Here is a 21,574-nt window from a genome sequence, read left to right as displayed (position 1 = left end):
CTATTTTATTTTATAACTGTAAATTCTGTTATTATTTCAGACTTCCAGCATTTGTAGTTTTTATTTGTATTTATATAACTTTATTTTATCTATTGGAATACAATGTTTTCTATTGAAATCTTTCATAAACGGCACTAAAGATAACTATGGCTATGAATATTTTTTATCTTTTGCTTTATCATTTGCACACATTTCCAAATAGATTAAACATTAATTAGATAGACTTGGTAAAATTAGATATTCACTGTATAAACTGCAGGGATGTAGGACAAGGACTCATACATCAGATTCCTATTCTTTGACTCCAGCTCCGCCTTTACCACCATAATCCCAGCTAAACTCATATCAAAGCTCCAAAACCTAGGGGCGCGATTCTCCCAAACAGGGAGAAATCGTAAGGCTGGCGTCAAATCCGGGCGGGTTTGACGCCAGCCTCCCCCCTCCCGACCGGGAACCGATTCTGGTCCCCGGTCGGGGCTAGCATGCCGCGGCCGTGAACTCCGACATCGCAGGCTTAACGAATTTCGTTAAACCCGCTTGCCAGAGTTTGCGACGGCTGATGCGTCACATGACGTCAGCCGCGCATGCGCGGATTGGAAGACTCCAACCCGCGCATGCGCGGATGACATCATCGCGCATTTGCGCGAAACCCGCGCATGCGCGGGCCGGCATGCCCCTCAGCCGCCCCGCGAATTGATACAGCGGGGCGGCGGAAGGACAAAGAGTGCGCGGGAATCGGACCCGCTGCCCGTGGTCGGTGCCCACCGATTGCGGGCCCATGGCACCCTTGGCACAGCCGTGGTACTGCCGTGCCAATCGGTGCCATGGTTGCCAAGATCCGAACTTTACGGCCGTTTTTATGAACGGCCAGACCAGGTGTGTTTGCCGTTGATAAAAACGGCCGTAAAGGGCTTGGACTTCGGCCCATCGGCCAGCTGAGAATCGCTGCTCGCCGTAAAAAAACGGCGGCAGCGATTCGTGTCGGGAGTCGGGCGTGGGGTGGGGGGAGAATAGCGGGAGGGCGTCAGACTAGTGTGGCCGTAAAAATTTACGACCCCCGCTATTCTCCGCACCGTCGTGAGTGCGGAGAATTGCGCCCCTAGGATTTGGCTCAACAATCTCTCCCTCAGTATCAGCAAAACTAAAGAGCTGGTTATTGATTTCTGGAAGTTAAGTATCGTACACACCCATGTCTGCATCAATGGTACCAAGGTGGGGACAGCTTAAAATTCCTAGGTGTGCATATCACCAGCAATCTGTGCTGGTACTGGTCAACGCTACAACTAAGAAAACACAACAGTGCCTATACTTCCTCAGGAAACTAAAGAAATTTGGCATGCCCACATTGACTCTTACCAATTTTTACAGATGCACCATAGAAAGCATCCTATCTGGCTGCATCACAGCCTGGTATGGCAACTGCTCAGCCCAAGACCATAAGACACTACGGATTGGATTGGATTTTGTTTATTGTCACGTGTACCGAGGAGCAAGCAGCTCAACAGATCATTAAGTACATGGGAAGAAAAAGGAATAAAAGAAAATACATAATAGGGCAACATAAGGCATACAATGTAACTACATAACACCAGCATCGGATGAAGCACACAGGGTGTAGTGTTAATGAGGTCAGTCCATAAGAGGGTCATTTAGGAGTCTGGTAACAGCGGTGAAGAAGCTGTTTTTGAGTCTGTTTGAGCGTGTTCTCAGACTTCTGTATCTCCTGCCCAATGGAAGAAGTTGGAAGAGTGAGTAAGCCGGTGGGGGGGGGGGGGGGGGGGGGGGTCTTTGATTATGCTGCCCGCTTTCCCCAGGCAGCGGAAGGTGTAACTGGAGTCAATGCATGGGAGGCAGGTTCGTGTGATGGACTGGGCTGTGTTCACGACTCTCTGAAGTTTCTTGCGGTCCTGGGCCGAGCAGTTGCCATACCAGGCTGTGATGCAGCTAAATAGGATGCTTTCTGTGGCGCATCTGCAGACGTTGGTAAGGGTTAATGTGGACATGCCGAATTTCCTTAGTTTCCTGAGGGAGTAAAGGCGCTGTTGTGCTTTCTCGGTGGTAGCATTGACGTGGGTGGACCAGGACAGATTTTTGGAGATGTGCACCCCTAGGAATTTGAAACTGCTAACCATCTCTACCTCGGCCCCATTGATGCTGACAGGGGTGTGTACAGTACTTTGCTTCCTGAAGTCAATGAAGAGCTCTTTAGTTTTGCTGGCATTGAGGGAGAGATTGTTGTCACTGCACCACTCCACTAGGTTCTCTATCTCCCTCCTGTATTCTGACTCGTCGTTATTCGAGATCCGACCCACTATGGTCGTATCATCAGCAAACTTGTAGATGGAGTTGGAACTAAATTTTGCCACGCAGTCATGTGTGTACAGGGAGTAGAGTAGGGGTCTAAGAACGCAGCCTTACGGGGCCCCAGTATTGAGGACTATTGTGGAGGAGGTGTTGTTGTTTATTCTTACTGATTGTGGTCTGTTGGTCAGAAAATCGAGGATCCAGTTGCAGATTAGGGAGCCAAGGCCTAGGTTTTGGAGCTTTGATATGATCTTGGCTGGGATTATGGTGTTGAAGGCGAAGCTGTAATCAAGAAATAGGAGTCTGATGTAGGAGTCCTTATTGTCGAGATGCTCTCGGGATGAGTATTCGGCCAGGAAAATGGTGTCTGCTGTGGACCAGTTGTGATGGTTTGCGAATTGCAGTGGATCAAGGTGTCCTGGGAATATGGAGGTGATGCGCTTAATGATCAACCTCTCGAAGCACTTCATTACGACTGAAGTCAGGGCCACCGGGCGGTAGTCATTGAGACACGTTGCCTGGTTCTTCTTTGGCACCAATGGTGGTCTTCTTGAAACAGGTGGGGACCTCGGAGTGGAGTAGGGACAGGTTAAAGATGTCCGCGAATACCTCTGGCAGCTGGTGCCCGCAGGCTCTCAGTGCACGATCAGGGATCCTGTCCGGGCCCGTCGCCTTCCGAGGGTTCACTTTCAGGAAGGCCGATCTGATTTCGGAAGCTGTGATGGTGGGTATGGGTGAGTTATGGGCTGCTGGGGCACTCGACAGCGAATTGTTGGTGACCTGCTCAAACCGAGCATAGAATGCATTGAGTTCATTGGGGAGGGGTGCGCTGCTGCCGGAGATACTGCTTGGCTTTGCTTTGTAGCCCATTATGTTGTTTAGTCCTTACCACAATCACCGAGAGTCTGCTGTGACTCTAGCTTGGTTTGATATTCTCTCTTGGCATCTCGGATGGCATTGCGGAGGTCATACCTGGATTTCTTATATAGGTCAGGGTCGTCTGACTTGAACGCCTCAGATCTGTCCTTCAGTATGGAGTCAATCTCGTGATTGAGACATGGTTTCCGGTTGGGAATGTACGTACTGCTTTCTTTGGCACCGTTTGGAGAGTCGTGAATACAGCCCAGTTCATCACGCAAACCCGTCTCCCATCCATTGACTCTGTCTACACCTCCCTCTGCCTTGGGAAAGCGGGCAGCATAATCAAACACCCTTCCCACCCCTCTTCCAACCTCTTCCATCAGGCATAAGATACAAAAGTCTGAGAACACGCACTAACAGATTCATAAGCAGCTTCTTCCCCGCTGTTACCAGACTCCTGAATGACCCTCTCATGGTCTGAACTGATCTCTTCACACACCTTCTCTACTATGTAGCACTCTGTATGCTACACCCGATGCCTATGTCTATGTATCTAAATCTTAATAATGCTAATATTTCTGGACTAGTAATCCAGAGATCTATAGTAATGCTCTGGGGACGAGTTCAAATTCCAACAGCTAGGCGAAGTTCAATTCAATTACTGAATAGATGAGGAATAAAAATACTAGATAATGAAATTATCAGGTTGTTATAGAAACCCATCTGATACTTTCAGTGAAGGTAAACTGCAGCCCTTACTCGGTCTGGCCTACATGTGGTTGACTCCTAACCTTCCTCTGAAATGGCCTGGAGTTGCTTGTATCAAATAGCTACAGAAAGTTAAATTGAATAAAACTGAATGGATCACCCCCATCCGCCTAGGCTTTGGAAACAACCACGGCAACCTCCCCAACCTGGGGAAGCAGTGGTATAGTGCGATTGTCACTGGACCTAGTAATCCAAAAACCTAGGGTAAGGCTCTGGGGACCTCGGTTCAAATCTGACCATGGCAAATGGTGCAATTTGAATTCAGTAAAAATGCAGAATAAAAATTCTAAAGATGACCATGAAATCATTGTTGGTTGTCGTAAAAAACCATCTGGTTCACAAATATCCTTTGAGGAAGGAAATCTGTTGTCCTTACCTGGTCTGGCCTACATGTTCTCCAGTTCCGCAGCAATGTGGTTGACTCTTAAATGTCCTCAGGGACAGACAATAAATACTGAATCAGCCAGTGACGTTTGCACCCCATGAGCAAATTTTTTAAAGTCGGCTCTACAAATTCCTCCCCACTAACAGAGAATCATAGAATCATAGAATTTACAGTGCAGAAGGAGGCCACTTGGCCCATCAAGACTGCACCGGCCCTTGTAAAGAGCACCCTACTTAAGCCTACACCTTCACCCTATCCCCGTCACCCAGTAACCCCACCTAACCTTTTTGGACACTGAGGGCAACTTAGCCTGACCAGTCCACCTAACCTGCACATCTTTGGACTGTGGAAGGAACCGGAGCACCCGGAGGAAACCCACGCTGACACGGGGCGAACATTCGCCCCGACAGTGACCCAAGCCGGGAATCGAAACCTGGGAAACTGGAGCTGTGAAGCAGCAGTGCTACCCACTGCGCTATCGTGCCGCCCCTACATGGGCAACGGAGGCCATTACCTGTCCCTTCGGAACATCTGGAGACTTGTACCAAAGTAGGGACAGCAGTCCCATAGTCTAGACCATCAAGATACTGACATAATCATAATCACCAAATCATTCCTTACAGATGATGTCCCAGACTCCTCTTACAACCAGGTTAACAGGGATGAACTGACTCCTCTCTCCCACTCCTGAGTTGGTTTTAACACAATTTGAATTTAAAAGGGAGGTGATATTGCCAATTTAACTGTGTATAGCTTGGTCTGATAAATATGCCAGCCAGGTTTCTTAATGTAACAAGTCCAAATACCCATTAATGCCAAACCAACACACATATAATCTCCCCTCCTGCCTCGTGCCCCCCTCCCCAAGTATCCATAACAGGAGTAAAATTTTGAAGATTATCATAAGATCATAAGACATAGTAGCGGAAGTAGGCCATTCGGCCCATCAGTGAGATCATGGTTGATCTGATATAATCCTCAACTCCATTTTCCCGCCTTATCCCTGTAACCCTTGACTGCCTGACTGATTAAAAATCTATATTTCAGCCTTGAACATACTTAACGACACAAACTCTACAGCCCTCTGCGGTTAAGAATTCCATAGATTCACTACCCTCTGAGAGAAGACATTCCTCCTCATCTCTGTCTTAAATGGGCGATCCTTACTCTGAGTTTATGCCTCTCTGGTCCTAGACTCTCCAAACAAGGGGTAATAGCTTCTCTGCATCTACCCTGTCAAGCCCCCTGAGAACCCTTTATGTCTCAGTAAGGTCACCTCTCATTCTTCTAACCTCCAATGAGCGCAGTCCCAATCTACTCAACCTCTCCTCATTGAGAAAATCCCTCCCTACCCAGGATCAACCTAGTTAACTTTCTCTGGAGTGCCTCCAATTCTAGTATATCTTTCCTGAAATCAGATCTCAAAAAACTTGAATAAGTAACAAGAAAAGTCAGAAAAAAGTCATGGATTGTCCAGTGACTTATTTAGAGCTGACGGGTCCCTTTCCACAATGGAGCAGTTGGTCTGGAGTCATGGCTGGCTGATTGAGAATTCTTCATTTTAAGAACTTTTGGTTGGCAGCAATAAGGTCTTCTTGTGGGTTTTACCAAATCGCAAACAGTTCAGCTGTGATCAGATAGATTTCAGAAGAAAAATAGATGGGGTGAGGCTGTTGCCCCTGTGCATTCGCTCCATGACTATACAAAAACCAGTATCTTTTTTACACCCATAAACTGGATCTCAGGAACCCTCTCCAAGGACTCCATCAACTTTGTGTCTCCATAAAACAGCTTATGTTCTTTGCAAATGCAACATTGTAGATGCTGCAGCCATGTCCTTTGCATGGCAGGATGGGAACATCCATCCCCACATAAACTTTTCACCCCTACAACTCCTTACAATCTCAACATTGAACAGAACCCTCCCCCCGCCCCACAAAAAAAGGCAAAAATCCCCCAATCCCTTCACCCACTTCAAACATTCTCCCGACCATTACATAGTGCCAGCACCCCGGTTCCCAAGCATTGTCCACTCAATTCTCCCCCAGTCTATGCTCCTTAATGAAATCTTCGGCCGCTTCTGGGGTCTCAAAATAGTATTCCCGGCCTCCGAACGTCACCAATAATTTCGCCGGGTAGAGCACCCCAAACCTGATCTGCCGCCGGTACAGCACCGCCTTGGCCTTGTTGAAACCTGCCCGCCGTTTTGCCAACTCGGCTCCGATGTCCTGATAAATCCGGACGTTATTTCCCTCCCAGTCACAGCTACGCTTCTCCCTGGCCCACCGTAGATTTTTCTCTTTCTCCACAAATTTATGGAGTCTCACAATCACTGCCCGCAGCGGCTCCCCAGCTCTAAGCTTTTGCCTCAGAGACCTATGTGCTCGGTCCACTTTAGGTGCCTTATCTAGCACCCCTTCTGCCACCAGTCCCGCCAGCATCCTCGAGACGAACCTCGTGGCACTCACACCTTCCACTCCTTCAGGCAGGCCCACTTCTCGAGGTATTCTCCTGCTCCTCAACCTTTGCCCTCAGCATTTTACAAAGGTCTCATAGGAGCCCCACCTCCGCCTCCAGAGCCACCACACGATTGCTGTGGTCCGACATCGCTCCTTCAATCTCCCGAATCTGTGACCCCCTACACCTTCAAACACCTCTCCATCTGCTCCAACGTACACTTCAGAGATGCCACAGCTTCTGAAATGGCATTTGCATGATCCTCATGCATTTTTTCCCTCTGTTTATGGAATTCCTCCTTTGTAAATGTCATCAGTTCCTGTATCTAGGGCCTTACAGCTTGCCCCTCCCCTGCCTGCATGCTGGAAGAGACTGTCTGTGAAGCACAAGACTGTTTCAACTTTCCAGCCAAACATCTCACTGTTTTTTGCCGGGTCCAGTGATCAGAAGACATACCATTCCAGGGGTAAACTACTCCTCTAACATTCACCTATACCTTTTCATCAAAATTCCACCCGGATTTGGGTAAAAAGAGCCCTTTATGTGACCAATCATTCCATGGTCACAAGCGGAAGTCATCTGCAACCATCTTCGGCCAGAAATGCAGAGCGAATGATCCATCTTGGCCTCCCCTTGAGATCCACAGCATCATAGTTGCCAGATTTCAATCAATTCAATTAATTCCATGTAATATCTTTTTTTTTAATGTTCATCTTCAGGCATTTATATATATAAACATCAAACACAACCTAAAGCACAAAGAGAACAAACAGGAAATCCCCTAACAAATAATTAACCAACCCCCCCCCGCCCCTCCCCCCACCCAACACCCTTGGTGTTGATAATGTTTTCTGAGCCCAAGATGGCTTGGCAATATTGCCCTTTTTGCCACAATTCTTGCCCTTATTTTCTCTACTCCAGCACTTCTCCTGCTGAGTATCCAACCAGTGTACATCGGTGACATAAGAACATAAGAACATAAGAACTAGGAGCAGGAGTAGGCCATCTGGCCCCTCGAGCCTGCTCCGCCATTCAATTAGATCATGGCTGATCTTTTGTGGACTCAGCTCCACTTTCCGGCCCGAACACCATAACCCTTAATCCCTTTATTCTTCAAAAAACTATCTATCTTTACCTTAAAAACATGTAATGAAGGAGCCTCAACTGCTTCACTGGGCAAGGAATTCCATAGATTCACAACCCTTTGGGTGAAGAAGTTCCTCCTAAACTCAGTCCTAAATCTACTTCCCCTTATTTTGAGGCTATGCCCCCTAGTTCTGCTGTCACCCGCCAGTGGAAACAACCTGCCCGCATCTATCCTATCTATTCCCTTCATAATTTTAAATGTTTCTATAAGATCCCCCCTCATCCTTCTAAATTCCAACGAGTACAGTCCCAGTCTACTCAACCTCTCCTCATAATCCAACCCCTTCAGCTCTGGGATTAACCTAGTGAATCTCCTCTGCACACCCTCCAGCGCCAGTACGTCCTTTCTCAAGTAAGGAGACCAAAACTGAACACAATACTCCAGGTGTGGCCGCATTAACACCTTATACAATTGCAACATAACCTCCCTAGTCTTAAACTCCATCCCTCTAGCAATGAAGGACAAAATTCCATTTGCCTTCTTAATCACCTGTTGCACTTGTAAACCAACCTTCTGTGACTCATGCACTAGCACACCCAAGTCTCTCTGAACAGCGGCATGCTTTAATATTTTATCGTTTAAATAATAATCCCGTTTGCTGTTATTCCTACCAAAATGGATAACCTCACATTTGTCAACATTGTATTCCATCTGCCAGACCCGAGCCCATTCACTTAACCTATCCAAATCCCTCTGCAGACTTCCAGTATCCTCTGCACTTTTCGCTTTACCACTCATCTTAGTGTCATCTGCAAACTTGGACACACTGCCCTTGGTCCCCAACTCCAAATCATCAATGTAAATTGTGAACAATTGTGGGCCCAACACGGATCCCTGAGGGACACCACTAGCTACTGATTGCCAACCAGAGAAACACCCATTTATCCCAACTCTTTGCTTTCTATTATTTAACCAATCCTCTATCCATGCTACTACTTTACCCTTAATGCCATGCATCTTTATCTTATGCAGCAACCTTTTGTGTGGCACCTTGTCAAAGGCTTTCTGGAAATCCAGATATACCACATCCATGTGTGTCCCCTTGCAGCCTGGTTTCTTGCGGTATCCATTTTGTGGATCTTCACTCCAGCACCTATCAGTGAAGCTTCTTTCATTGCTAGCTCCATAGATGTGACAATTTCCACAGCAGCTTTGAGACTTAAATTGCTTCCAGTAAGCAGCTTCCTCTGAAAATATTCACTGCAGCGTTTACAAACCAGCCTATTAGGAAGAGTATCATCAAGTGTTGCACTAAACTCGCAGTATTTTGCTAATCTTCTTAAAATCGTTACGAATTCCTGACTATGGCGATGGAACCAATGCAATTAATAACGGACTAGGTGAGAAATACCCCACTAAAATCTTTATTAGTTCAATATAGGCCTTATCTCCCGGTGTTGCTGGATAAACTATTTTGTAGCTGCATAAAAGTTTTACGCTCTACGGAACTGAGAAAAGTTGCGACCTTTGGGTCCTCCGGTGTTTGATTCACTGAGATATAATTGGAACCTTTTCTCACATGAGTTCAAAGTCTCACAGTCTTCATCAAATGCTTCTATGGAGCCCTTCAAAGGCAAGCAAGCTTTCAAACTGTACTTCTTCTTTACTTGCAGATTTACTTTTTTTAAACCTGCAGTATCGGTAGCTTGCTTTGCCCAACGTGTGTGTGCGAGTCAAGTTCCAAGAATCCTTCTGTGCTCTTGCGCCATCTCCACCAATTTATTCGACATTCTTTTGCTTTTGTTCAGCAATTCCGTTTTCTTGCCCCAATCCTCATCGCCAGTGTTCTCTTTGGTTATATCTTTCAGATTGCCGCAAAGAGAAAAGCTATGGAGGTGCCCACACTCTGGGTTCTTAAAAACACGGTGAGGGGTTTTATTCGGGGTGTTGCTCATACAATCCAAGACGGAGAACTGAAGCCCGCGCAAACACTCAGTGCAGGCATCACTATAGATCACGTAATGTTCCACCAGCAGAGATGTATTCTCTGATACATACAGATTTGAACGCAGATCCCCAGGACAATACCACCATCTCCCCATTGGATTAGGATTTGGCATTGAAGTTGTTTTACCATAATATTCCAAAATTAATCCTATCCTCTTGGTTTAGTAACTAATTTCTGGACTGTAAAGAAGACTAAATTACTTGTGATTCGCTACCTGTTTGCTATCCAGTAACTAATTCTCAAAAAGAGTTCATATATTTGGGGCCTCACGGTAGCATGGTGGTTAGCATCAATGCTTCACAGCTCCAGGGTCCCAGGTTCGATTCCCGGCTGGGTCACTGTCTGTGTGGAGTCTGCACGTCCTCCCCGTGTGTGCGTGGGTTTCCTCCGGGTGCTCCGGTTTCCTCCCACAGTCCAAAGATGTGCGGGTTAGGTGGATTGGCTATGCTAAATTGCCCGTAGTGTAAGGTTAATGGGGGGATTGTTGGGTTACGGGTATACGGGTTACGTGGGTTTAAGTAGGGTGATCATTGCTCGGCACAACATCGAGGGCCGAAGGGCCTGTTCTGTGCTGTACTGTTCTATGTTCTATATGGGTCTCAGATGAAATTAGGATATTGTTCAGCTATGATTCCATGTACTGATGAATAGTCTCCCTTTCCAGAAGCAGAGATGAATGGACAGGCGTGCCAAAGGACAATCAGCATCCATGGAACTGTACCTCAGCTCAGTAGCTTCTTCAAGAAAGGAGGAACAATAATAAGCTAAAGCTGTTGACCTGAATTTAAGGAGGTGGCATCAGTTTCATGCAACTCCTTCAGAACCTGTCCAGCAGGGGGCAGCACGGTGGCGCAGTGGGTTAGCCCTGTTGCCTCACGGCGCCGAGGTCCCAGGTCCCGGCTCTGGGTCACTGTCCGTGTGGGGTTTGCACATTCTCCCCGTGTTTGTGTGGGTCTCACCCCCACAACCCAATGATGTGCAGGCTAGGTGGATTGGCCACGCTAAATTGCCCCTTAATTGGGGGTTGGGGGTTGGGGGGGGGGGGGGGAATTAATTGGGTACTCTAAATTTATTTTTTGTAAAGAACCTGTCCAGCAGATTACTCGGGGAGACTGTTGAAAAATTACTTCCTTGTGAGTTAGGTATAGCCACCCTTCTGCATGCCAGGTGGTATGAAAATTGGCCATTTGGGTGCAGAGTTATTGAAACTGTCCGGAAAATTTGTGCTTCCCTCACTCCAGTGAATTTACTTCACTCATGGACCCATGACAATTATTCCTTGCATGCCAATCAGAATCACACCTGAGCCCAACCTTGCCCTCTCCCAAGATCAATGGAAATGTGCTTTGGGTAATTTTTAGTAAGACATCTGCTAAACCAAACTAGTTGACTGGAGACAGCAAAAAAAAAAATCAATTTATGAACATTAAGCAACGACAGGCAGGTGAAAACACTTTAGTCCTTACAACTACCCCCACATAATTGCGATACCTTGCATATTGCAATATACACACTCCACCCCTCCTGAAAATATTGGCTGAATTTCTCTGGCCCCCAGTTGGGGGAAATGGAGTGAGGAGGTGGAGGGTTGTGTGGGGGGAGGTGGCGGGGGGGGGGGGGGGGGGGGGGGGGGGGGATGCGGGGGGGGGGGGGGGGGTTAGAGACTGTGAAATAGCAAGAACTCTCATTGGGACAGTCACCACAACCCCACCTTACCCTTCTGCTGCTGGAGATGTTTCCTAGCCCTGAATTCCTCACTTTTAATAAGAGATGGTGACCGTGACAACCAGAAACAGGTCCAGCTCTTGAAGGAATCCAGTGAGTCAGCCTCCACCGCACAAGACAGCAGGCTGATCTAATGGCTGGCTGGGAAAGACTAGGATTTGAACCTCTGGTGAATGTATTCACCTGAATATGAACTGTCTGTATTGTACTGTGGCCTATGACCAGGAAATGATAATACAATCTACTTCCAGGTATTGTACTGGAACGCCGGTGGGCTCCGCCTCTGGCTCCGCCCTCCCCGGGGCGATATATAGACCGGCCACCTGTGGGCAGCACTCATTTGTACAGCAGACACTGGCAGGCAAGTTCTTGGGTAATAAAGCCTTATGTTCACGCGTTCTCACAGTCTCGCAGTGAATTGATGATATATCAGAACCCATAATTCCAACACAAAAGCCTGCTGGATGATTTTAGTGATGGGGAGGTGAGCAGGTTTGTTCTAATGCTGGGGACACCTTACCCCCCGATATTCCTAACCACCTTTAGAACACTGTCATGTCTTCATTTTTACTAGTATTATCAGCTTTTGGTATTTTTCATTCAACTTACTTACTTGCTTTTAGTTCTAATCACATCTTGTTGTCTCTTATGTCTCTTTTATTTCATTTCATATTTCTCCTTCTGTCTGCTGCATATATTACTTCTTCCCTTTGACCATTCCCTAATCCATGTCTTGAAGGTCTCGTGGTGTAATGAGTAGCATCCCTGTCTCCGAGGAACCAGATTCGAGTCCCACCCTAAGACTTGATGACCAAGGAAGGTACATTCATTTTTAAATTTAGAATACCCAATTAATTTTTTCCAATTTAGGGGCAATTTAGCGTGGCCAATCCACCTACACTGCACATCTTTGGGTTGTGGGGGCGAAACCGACGCAAAGACGGGGAGAATTTGCGAACTCCACATGTAAAGTGACCCAGAGCCAGGATCGAACCTTGGACCTCGGCGCCATGAGGCAGCAATGCTAACCACTGCACCACCATGCTGCCCTTTGGAAGATGCATTCATAACTCATAGAATCATAGAATTTACAGTGCAGAAGGAGGCCATTTGGCCCATCAAGTCTGCACCGGCCATTGGAAAGAGCACCCTACATAAACCCACACCTCCACCGTAACCCAGTAACCCCACCTAACCTATTGCACTAAGATGCAATTTAACTCGGTCGAACAGGTTGAGTGTGTCAATCTTCAGCTCCTTTGAAACACGCCAAATGCAGGATGTGGAGTGACACCCCCTCAATCTATAAGCCCTTGGCAACAGACTAGCGACCTGTTCTGGGAATAACTAACAATGGAAACAGATGGGAGCCAACCTTAATGCAGCACGAGGCGCAGGAAAAGAATGGGAATGGAATCCATATCTGAGCTCTGTACAGATCATTTCATTTTGAGCATTCATTTCTTGTCGATGTTTGCGTGACTTTACTTTGTGCCAGCCCAGGTTTGGTCGACAGCAATTTATCAGCAAAAATAAAAAGATGGAACCAACACGGAAGAATGTTTTTTTTAAAATTTAGATTACCCAATTATTTTTTCTAATTAAGGGGCAATTTAGCATGGCCAATCCACCTACTCTGCACATTTTTGGGTTGTGGGGGCGAAACCCACGCAGACACGGGGAGAATGTGCAAACTCCACATGGACAGTGACCCAGAGCCGGGATCGAACCTGGGACCTCAGCGCCGTGAGACGGTTGTGCTAACCACTAGGCCACCGTACTGCCCACGGAAGAATGTTTAATGTGTCCTGTCATTTTGAATGGATTTCGGGGGTGAAATGTGGTGCGTGGGTGGGGTCATTCTTTACAACTCATTGTCAACAGTCCACATGTTGCAATGAGTCAAAAAAAAAATTCCTTTTTGTAATTTTAAACAACATTGAGAAATTGTGGTTATTTGTTTCCTCCTGGCCTGGTGTTTCTTCAAAGATTATATGACCATATATCACACATAATGATGCAGCAAATTTATTATCTTGAAGAGATGACAGCGTTCCAATTCTAGAAAGTGAAGAGAAGTCAGATGTCAGGGCATCTCAGCATTACATAACTTTCACATGTGGTTACAGTGTTTGACTCAGTGATGAGTTCCCCCTCCCAGTTCGCCTCTGCACATTTGTTCTTACTCCAAGTGGGCATTAAATGTGTCATAGGTTCTCCATGATATTGAATCTCTGTGTGACTCAGCTAGGATGAAATCTGATAAGAGAGAAAAGAGGGCGTCTTTATTTCTTTCTGACATTGGACAATGAAGCTGTCATGAGATGCCCAAGACGGCGTGCGTGTGGTCACGTGGGTGAGAATGGCTTGTCGGCTTGTTAGCACTGGGAAAAATCATATGTTTCATAAGAAATTGATAGTGTATTCTTCTGTTTATATATTCTAGCCTAGAAATTAAATCACACTGCTCCTGTTTTACAGGCATTAAGGCAAGCACCAAGGAGGCTGAATGTTTGTCGGAGTCCAGGAAAACCTGACCTGTGCACTTTTGCAGCTCACAAAATGCAAACCTGGACCACGTGTGGCTTTACGAGGGATTTTCATCCTTTAGCAATGGGTCGGACAGCGAGTTGCGACAAAGTACATGAGGTGCATGGGTGCAGAGGCAGGCACGTTAGAAGGCCCCGTCTCAGTTCTCCAACACAACAGCCCAGCTCCCAACAATGTTTAAAGTCTGCCTTAACCTCACCTTGACTCACCCCCACCACCCTCATGCCATTCCACCTCACATTCCCCAATGTCGGACTACCTTATAGATTCCCCATGCCCCCTCATATTCCCCGTGCCAATTTTATGCCCTCATGTATCCCCCATAGTCATTTACCTAGGATGTACTATGTACAGTTCTCAGGAGCCATTCAATAGCGATGGAAGTATTTTAAAATCATTGGAAAAACATTAACCCTCACATAATCTAAGAAAATTCTAAATTTCAACATATAATCATTGATACCGAACCAAAAAGCCATGGGGAAAAAGCTGTAATCTTTAAATGCCTCTACAATTTGTAAACAAACAAAAACTATATCAAAGCCACATTCTGTTTGTAGAGTCTTAAAAACATATCAATAGTTCTTGGATTAATAAGACAACCTGCTGAGCTGAAGCTTTTGGAAACCAGCCAAGCATTCCTAATGGAACAGCTGTCTTAACAAAAGCTTCCAGTTCTACTGACGCAGATGCACATTTCCATTTATTCTTTTTTAATAGATTTAGAGTACCCAATTCATTTTTTCCAATTAAGGGGCAATTTAGCGTGGCAAATCCACCTACCCTGCACATCTTTGGGTTGTGGGGGCAAAACCCATGCAAACACGGGGAGAATGTGCAAACTTAACACGGTCAGTTACCTGGGGCCGGGATTGAACCTGGGACCTCAGCGTCGTGAAACAGCAGTGCTAACCACTGCGCCACCATGCTGCCCTGTATTTCAAATGGATGGAGCAGGTGCAGGCCGTTTTATTCTACCTTCCGAAGCAATGTTTTATATTAACATCCAAATCAATTAAATCAGATTTTTTTTTCCATTAAATCACAAAAGCACAAAAACATGACAGCAGAGGACATTTTAAAAACATTTTAAGTACATGATGGTACTTTCTCCATGAGAAAAGTAATGTAATGCAAGTGAACAATTCCACACTGTTGGTCAATGTGGGGGTCAGCTTACCTTTACAGGACAGATCTCTATGATGAATGACCACATTATAAACACATCTACATTAGAATAAAGCATCAAATTGGGACATCTGAAGGTATCAAAACATTTAACACTTACCTTTCAGAAAGTTCCAGACTCCGCCGCAGGACTTCCATTTTCTTCACAAACTCTGAAAACCTGGTGGCTCTTGAAATGCCTTAACAAACAAGACTAAGGGCAAAATGCCAGAGAATAACATTAGAATAGTTAGCTGCTTGATGGCCAGTGTGGACAGGAAGGGCCAAATGGCCTCTTCTCATGCTGTAAAAACTCTAGGACTCTATGACATGCAAAGCACAGTCCTGTCCTGATAAATGTGAGCAAATTGCTGAGTAAGTCACAATTGCAACAACCCACTATATAAAGGGTCATGTACTCCTAGGTTACTGGTGAAATTCTGATTTGCATTTGTCTATTTTCTGCACTGAAGAACAGAATTCTGACTTCTGCTGACAGCTTGGTGCTGGACTGCCTTCAAAGCCATTTTATTGGAGATGTGGGCAACCTGCACTGAGGGCTGGAGGATGAGGGTGATGGAGCAGCAAGGCAGGCAGGAGAGAGCTGGGAAAACTTGGCAGAGAGGAGGTGAACTGAGTAATCTGGAGGATGGCTCAGCCACAGTGGCTATCCCCTGCCTCAGGTCTGATGATCAGCAATGTAAAGAGCCTGGCACAAATTATCTTGTGCAGTGTCACCAAAAGCATGGCACATGGTGGCTGCAATGCCACCAAAAGCATGGCACACAGTGGCTGCAATGCCACCGAAAGCATGGCACATGGGTGGCTGCAATGCCACCGAAAGCATGGCACATGGGTGGCTGCAATGCCACCGAAAGCATGGCACACAGTGGCTGCAATGCCACCGAAAGCATGGCACACGGTGGCTGCAATCAGGGCCGGCTCAAGGTACCGGCAACTCGGGCAGTCGCCCGGGGCGCCATGTGCTAGGGGGCGCCATGTGCTAAGGGGCGCCATCAACGAGTGCGTGACCGGCCTCAGAGACCTGCCGACAGAGAGACCGGCCCGCCGATCGGTGAGTCCCGATCATATACCAGGTCACTCCGCCCCCCCCCCGACCCCCCCGACCCGACCCGACCCAACACCCCCCCCGCCCCCGAGCCCCCCCCCCAAGCCGACCGCCCCCGAGCCGACCCCCCCGCCCCCAAGCCGACCCCCCCCCGACCCGACCCCCCCCCGACCCGACCCCCCTGCCGCCGACCTGACCGCCCCCGCCCCCGACCCGACCCCCCCCGCACCGAGCCGACCCCCCCCCCCCGACCCGACCCCCCCCGCCCCGACCCTACCCCGCCGCCCCCGACCCGAACCCCCCGCCCCGACCCGACCCCCCCGACTCCGACCCCCCCCGCCCCGACCCAAACCCCCCCACCCCGACCCCGACCACCCACCCCCCCGCCCCGACCCCCCTGGACCTGACCCCCCGCGACCCGAAACCGACCCTCCCTGACCCGACCCGACCCGACCCCCCCCGACCCGACCGCCCCGACCCGGCCCCCCCGACCCGCCCCCCCCCCGACCCGACCCCCCCCCCCCCCGACCCCCCCCGACCCCCCCCCCCGACCCGACCCCCCCGACCCGACCCGACCCCCCCCCGACCCGACCCGACCCCCCACGACCCGACCCGACCCCCCCCCCAAGGGCGCCGAAGTTCAGCTTGCCCGGGGCGCCAGCAACCCTCGGGCCGGCGCTGGCTGCAATGCCACCGAAAGCATGGCACACGGGTGGCTGCAATGCCACCGAAAGCATGGCACACGGTGGCTGCAATGCCGCCGAAAGCATGGCACACGGGTGGCTGCAATTCCACCGAAAGCATGGCACACGGGTGGCTGCAATGCCACCGAAAGCATGGCACACAGTGGCTGCAATGCCACCGAAAGCATGGCACACGGGTGGCTGCAATGCCACCGAAAGCATGGCACACAGTGGCTGCAGCCCTTTGAGAAGGCATTCAGGAGTCAGGCATTTACACAATTCCCATTTTCTTTTTGTAGTTCAAACGTCCACCTGCAATAATTGTCTTCCAAAGCATTTCAGTCTGACTGATCTGTCTGCAGGTGCTGGGATGAGTGTATTTATGGGTTGGTCAAACAGTGCCCGTTCTTTCATGACAGGCGAAGCTGCCTGTCACCCCTTTGTTGGGCATCTTTGAGACCCCTAAGACAGGAGAATTGCAATCAGCAAAATGTCATCAGAGCCACGCTGGGAGCAAAACTATAAATAATTTAGAACAGGGCCACAAAGACAGGTCCCTGCAGCAGGGACAAAGGGCTCCAGGTCAAAACAAGGGCCGGCCAAGGCTGAACAGCCCGGGACAGGGAGGGTACCTACCACCCCTCCCCCTCAACCCCCGGGCGGAAAGATTGGTACCAACTGGTAGACTAACAGAGCCAGTTACAGGGCCTAGGGCCCTGCCAGGGCCAGCATAAGCAAATAGGACAAAATAGACAAAGAAAGGGCGGCACGGTGGCGCAGTGGTTAGCACTGCTGCCTCACAGAGTCGAGGACCTGGGTTCGATCCCAGTCCCAGGTCACTGTCCGTGTAGAGTTTGCATGTTCCCCCCCCCCCCCCCCCCCCATGTGTCTGCGTGGGTCTCACCCCCACAAATCAAAAAGATGTGCAGGGTAGGTGGATTGACCGTGCTCAATTGCCCCTTAATGGGAAAATAAGATAAAATAGATGAAGGTGCCAGAGAACACCTAAAACCAGGGGGGGGGGGGGGGGGAGGAGAGGGAGGGTGGGGCTAATTGACAGGAGGAGGAGGTGAGGGGGGGGAGGAACTATACATATGTAAATACACAATAATCACTTTTTGTAAACTATGGAAAACTGCAAAATGCCAATATAAAATGTAGTGCCAATGAGAAAGCATAAATGAAAAGCACCAACAGTCCTTTCCATGACCATGTTCAATCTCCCCACACTTTTAATTTGATTTCAGCTTTAATTTCTTGGATTTGAACACTATTAACTGTGGAACAAACCTGAGAAATCTGATACTGGATCAGTATCCCTACTTTGGGAATGATCTGGGAGAGCTCTGGAAGAACCCCAAAGAGGAAATGGTGTCAATGTTGTGGCTCGATTCAAAATAAACCTTCCTTAGTAATTGACCAAACCAAGAAAGTTAAGCCCACTGACATATTTCGGTGCAGGGACATGGTATGGCCTTGACCTCTTCTTGCAAAGGGTGCAACCCTGTCTCATCAATGCAAAAGGTACATCACTTCAGAGGTCTGAAAAGTACATTTGTTTGCATTTTAGGTAGACCACAGAATCCCAAAACTTCCTTAATAATACATCTAGGCTGGCCATGTGGTCTTCTGGTGTAGTGCCGGTGACTACCACGTCATCAAGGTAAACCATCACCTTGGGAATTCCCTGCAGGAGATTTTCCATTGTGTGTTGGAAGATAGCACAGGCTGAAGTGATGCCGAACGATAGCAGCATGGTAGCACAGTGATTAGCACTATTGCTTCACTGCTCCAGGGTCCCGGGTTCGATTCCCGGCTTGGGTTACTGTCTGCGTGGAGGCTGCAAGTTCTCCCCATGTCTGTGTGGGTTTCCTCCGGGTGCTCCAGTTTCCTACCACAAGTCCCGAAAGACGTGCTGTTAGGTAATTTGGACATTCTCAATTCCCCCTCAGTGTACCTGAACAGGCGCCGGAGTGTGGTGACTAGGGATTTTCACAGTGACTTCATTGCAGTGTCAATGTAAGCCTACTTGTGACAATAAAGATTATTATTAATTATTATCAGTCTGGTAAACTGGAAGAGGCCTTTGTGGGTATTAATTGTAGCAAACTTCTGAGATTCCTCATCCAACTCTAGTTGTAGGTAGACTGAGATCCAATTCTGAACAGAGGAGGACTCTCACCAGCTTGGTGTGGAGGTCTTCAATTAAGGGAATCACATACTGATCGACCTGGGCAGGCTGGTGTTGGTCGTCATATAGTCCCCACAAATACTTATCGACCAATCAGGTTTGAGGACAGGAACTGGCACTCTCGGCAAAGCCAGTCTAAAAACTGAACCAGCTTAATTATCCCCAACTCCTCCAATCTCTTTATCTCTGCTTCAAACTTCTGATGGAATGCTTATGGCACTGGCCTAGTCCTAAAGAACTGGGTGTTCAATCGGATTGACATATATCTTGACTTTCACGCCCTTAATTTGGCCCAATTCTTCATGAAAGACGTCTTCATACTTCCTCAAGACATCTTCGAGGACACCGTCAGATATTTTAAAGATCTCCAGCCAGTTGAATCTAATCTTCTGCAACCTGTCTCTGCCCAACAGCCTGGGTCTTTGTCCTTGCATGACGACCAAAGTCACTGGGGTCTTGACTGTTTCAGATCACAGGTCACAGATCACAGAATTTACAGTGCAGAAGGAGGCCCATTGAGTCTTAGGAAAGAGCACCCTACCTAAGCCCACACCTCCACCCTATCACCACACATCCACCCTATTCCCGTAACCTCACCTTACCGTTTTTTTTAGATACTAAGGGCAATTTAGCATGGCCAATCCACCTACCACTGCACATCTTTGGACTGTGGGAGGAAACCGGAGCACCCGGAGGAAACCCACGCACAGACGGGGAGGATTTGCAGACTCCGCACAGACAGTGACCCAAGCTGGGAATTGAACCTGGGACCCTGGCGCTGTGAAGCCATTATGCTAACCACTATGCTATCGTGCTGCCCAAAGTGTGGTTTAAGGATCTCAAGGATCTTCAAAATCTCTCCAGCATATGTCGACAGTTTGGCTGCGCTACTCTTTAAACTTAAAGACGGGAATCCGGCATGTAGATATTGGAAGGTCTGTTCCCCCAACTATGGTCACCGAAGCCTCGGGGATGACTTCCATTTGAAGGGGTCTACCATACCTTAAGACAATGAGGGAAACTGAAACAAAGACATTTTAAATGGAAGATTGGGGCAGGATCAAGGGAAATGCCAATTCGGGGGAATCATAGATTTAAGCCAGGGAAGTTGGATGGGAATTTTCAGAGATGGGAGGAGAAAGGAGTTAGGGCACTAAAGGATTTGTTTCTAGGGGGTCGGTTTGCAGGATTGAAGGAGTTGAGAGCGAAGTATGGGCTGGAGAAGGGGGAAATGTTTAGATACATGCAGCTTCAAGACTTTGCCAAGAAGGAGATAGAGAGCTTCCCGGTGGAGCCGGCCTCCACACTCCTGGAGGAGGTGCTGGCGACAGGCGGCTGGAGAAGGGGTAGTGTCGTCGGTTTATGGGGCTATTTTGGAAGAGGAGAAGTCACCGCTGGAAGGGATCAAAGCAAAGTGGGAGGAAGAGTTGGGAGAGGGTATGGAGGAGGGGTTCTTGTGTGAGGTGCTCCAGAGAGTGAATGCTTCCACCTCGTGCGCGAGGTTGGGGTTGATACAGCTGAAGGTGGTATACAGAGCACACCTCACAAGGGCGAGGATGCGCCGATTCTTTGAAGGTGTAGAAGATGTGTGTGAACGTTGCGGGGGGTGGGCCCGCAAACCACGTTCATATGTTTTGGTCCTATCCAAAGCTGGAGGATTACTGGAAGGAGGTGTTTAGGGTAATCTCGAAGGTGGCGCAGGTGAAACTGGACCCTGGCCCTCTGGAGGCCATATTCGGGGTGTCGGACCAGCCGGGGTTGGAAAAGGGCGCGGAGGCAGATGTTGTAGCCTTCACCTCGTTGATTGCCTGAAGGCGGATCCTGTGAGGGTGGAGAGCAACCTCTCCACCCTGTGCCCTGGCTTGGCGGGGGGACCTGCTGGAATTGAGAAAGTGAAATTTGAACTGAGGGAAGGATGGAGGGAATCTAAAATTCATGGGCGTTATTCATTTTGCACTTTCAAGAATTGGATGACATCGAACATTGGGGGCGAGGGGGGAGGCTGTATACATTTATGGTGACTATGGGTGATTCCTGATTCCTTTTTTATTTGATGTTTGTGTTGACATGTGGGTTGTTGTTTGGGGGTTGGTGGGACAATGGGATTGCTGTTGTTGATAAGGGGATTGACATTGTATTTGTTACTGTTGATTGTTTGTTGGTGGTTGTAAATTTTGAAGAAAATGGGAAAAAGGAGGATAATAAAAAATATATACCTATTGAAAAAAATCAGCTTTATGCCTCACCGGGCCATCTGGTGAAGCTACTTCCAACAACTTCAACACCCTGCTTGACCCAAAGCTGAGCTTTGAACCCTAC

The sequence above is a fragment of the Scyliorhinus canicula genome, chromosome 17 (genome assembly GCF_902713615.1).
Source record: "Scyliorhinus canicula chromosome 17, sScyCan1.1, whole genome shotgun sequence".
NCBI classification, from domain to species: Eukaryota; Metazoa; Chordata; class Chondrichthyes; order Carcharhiniformes; family Scyliorhinidae; genus Scyliorhinus; species Scyliorhinus canicula.
The sequence above is the reverse complement of the archived record's forward strand: the minus strand, read 5'-3'. Positions refer to the sequence as shown.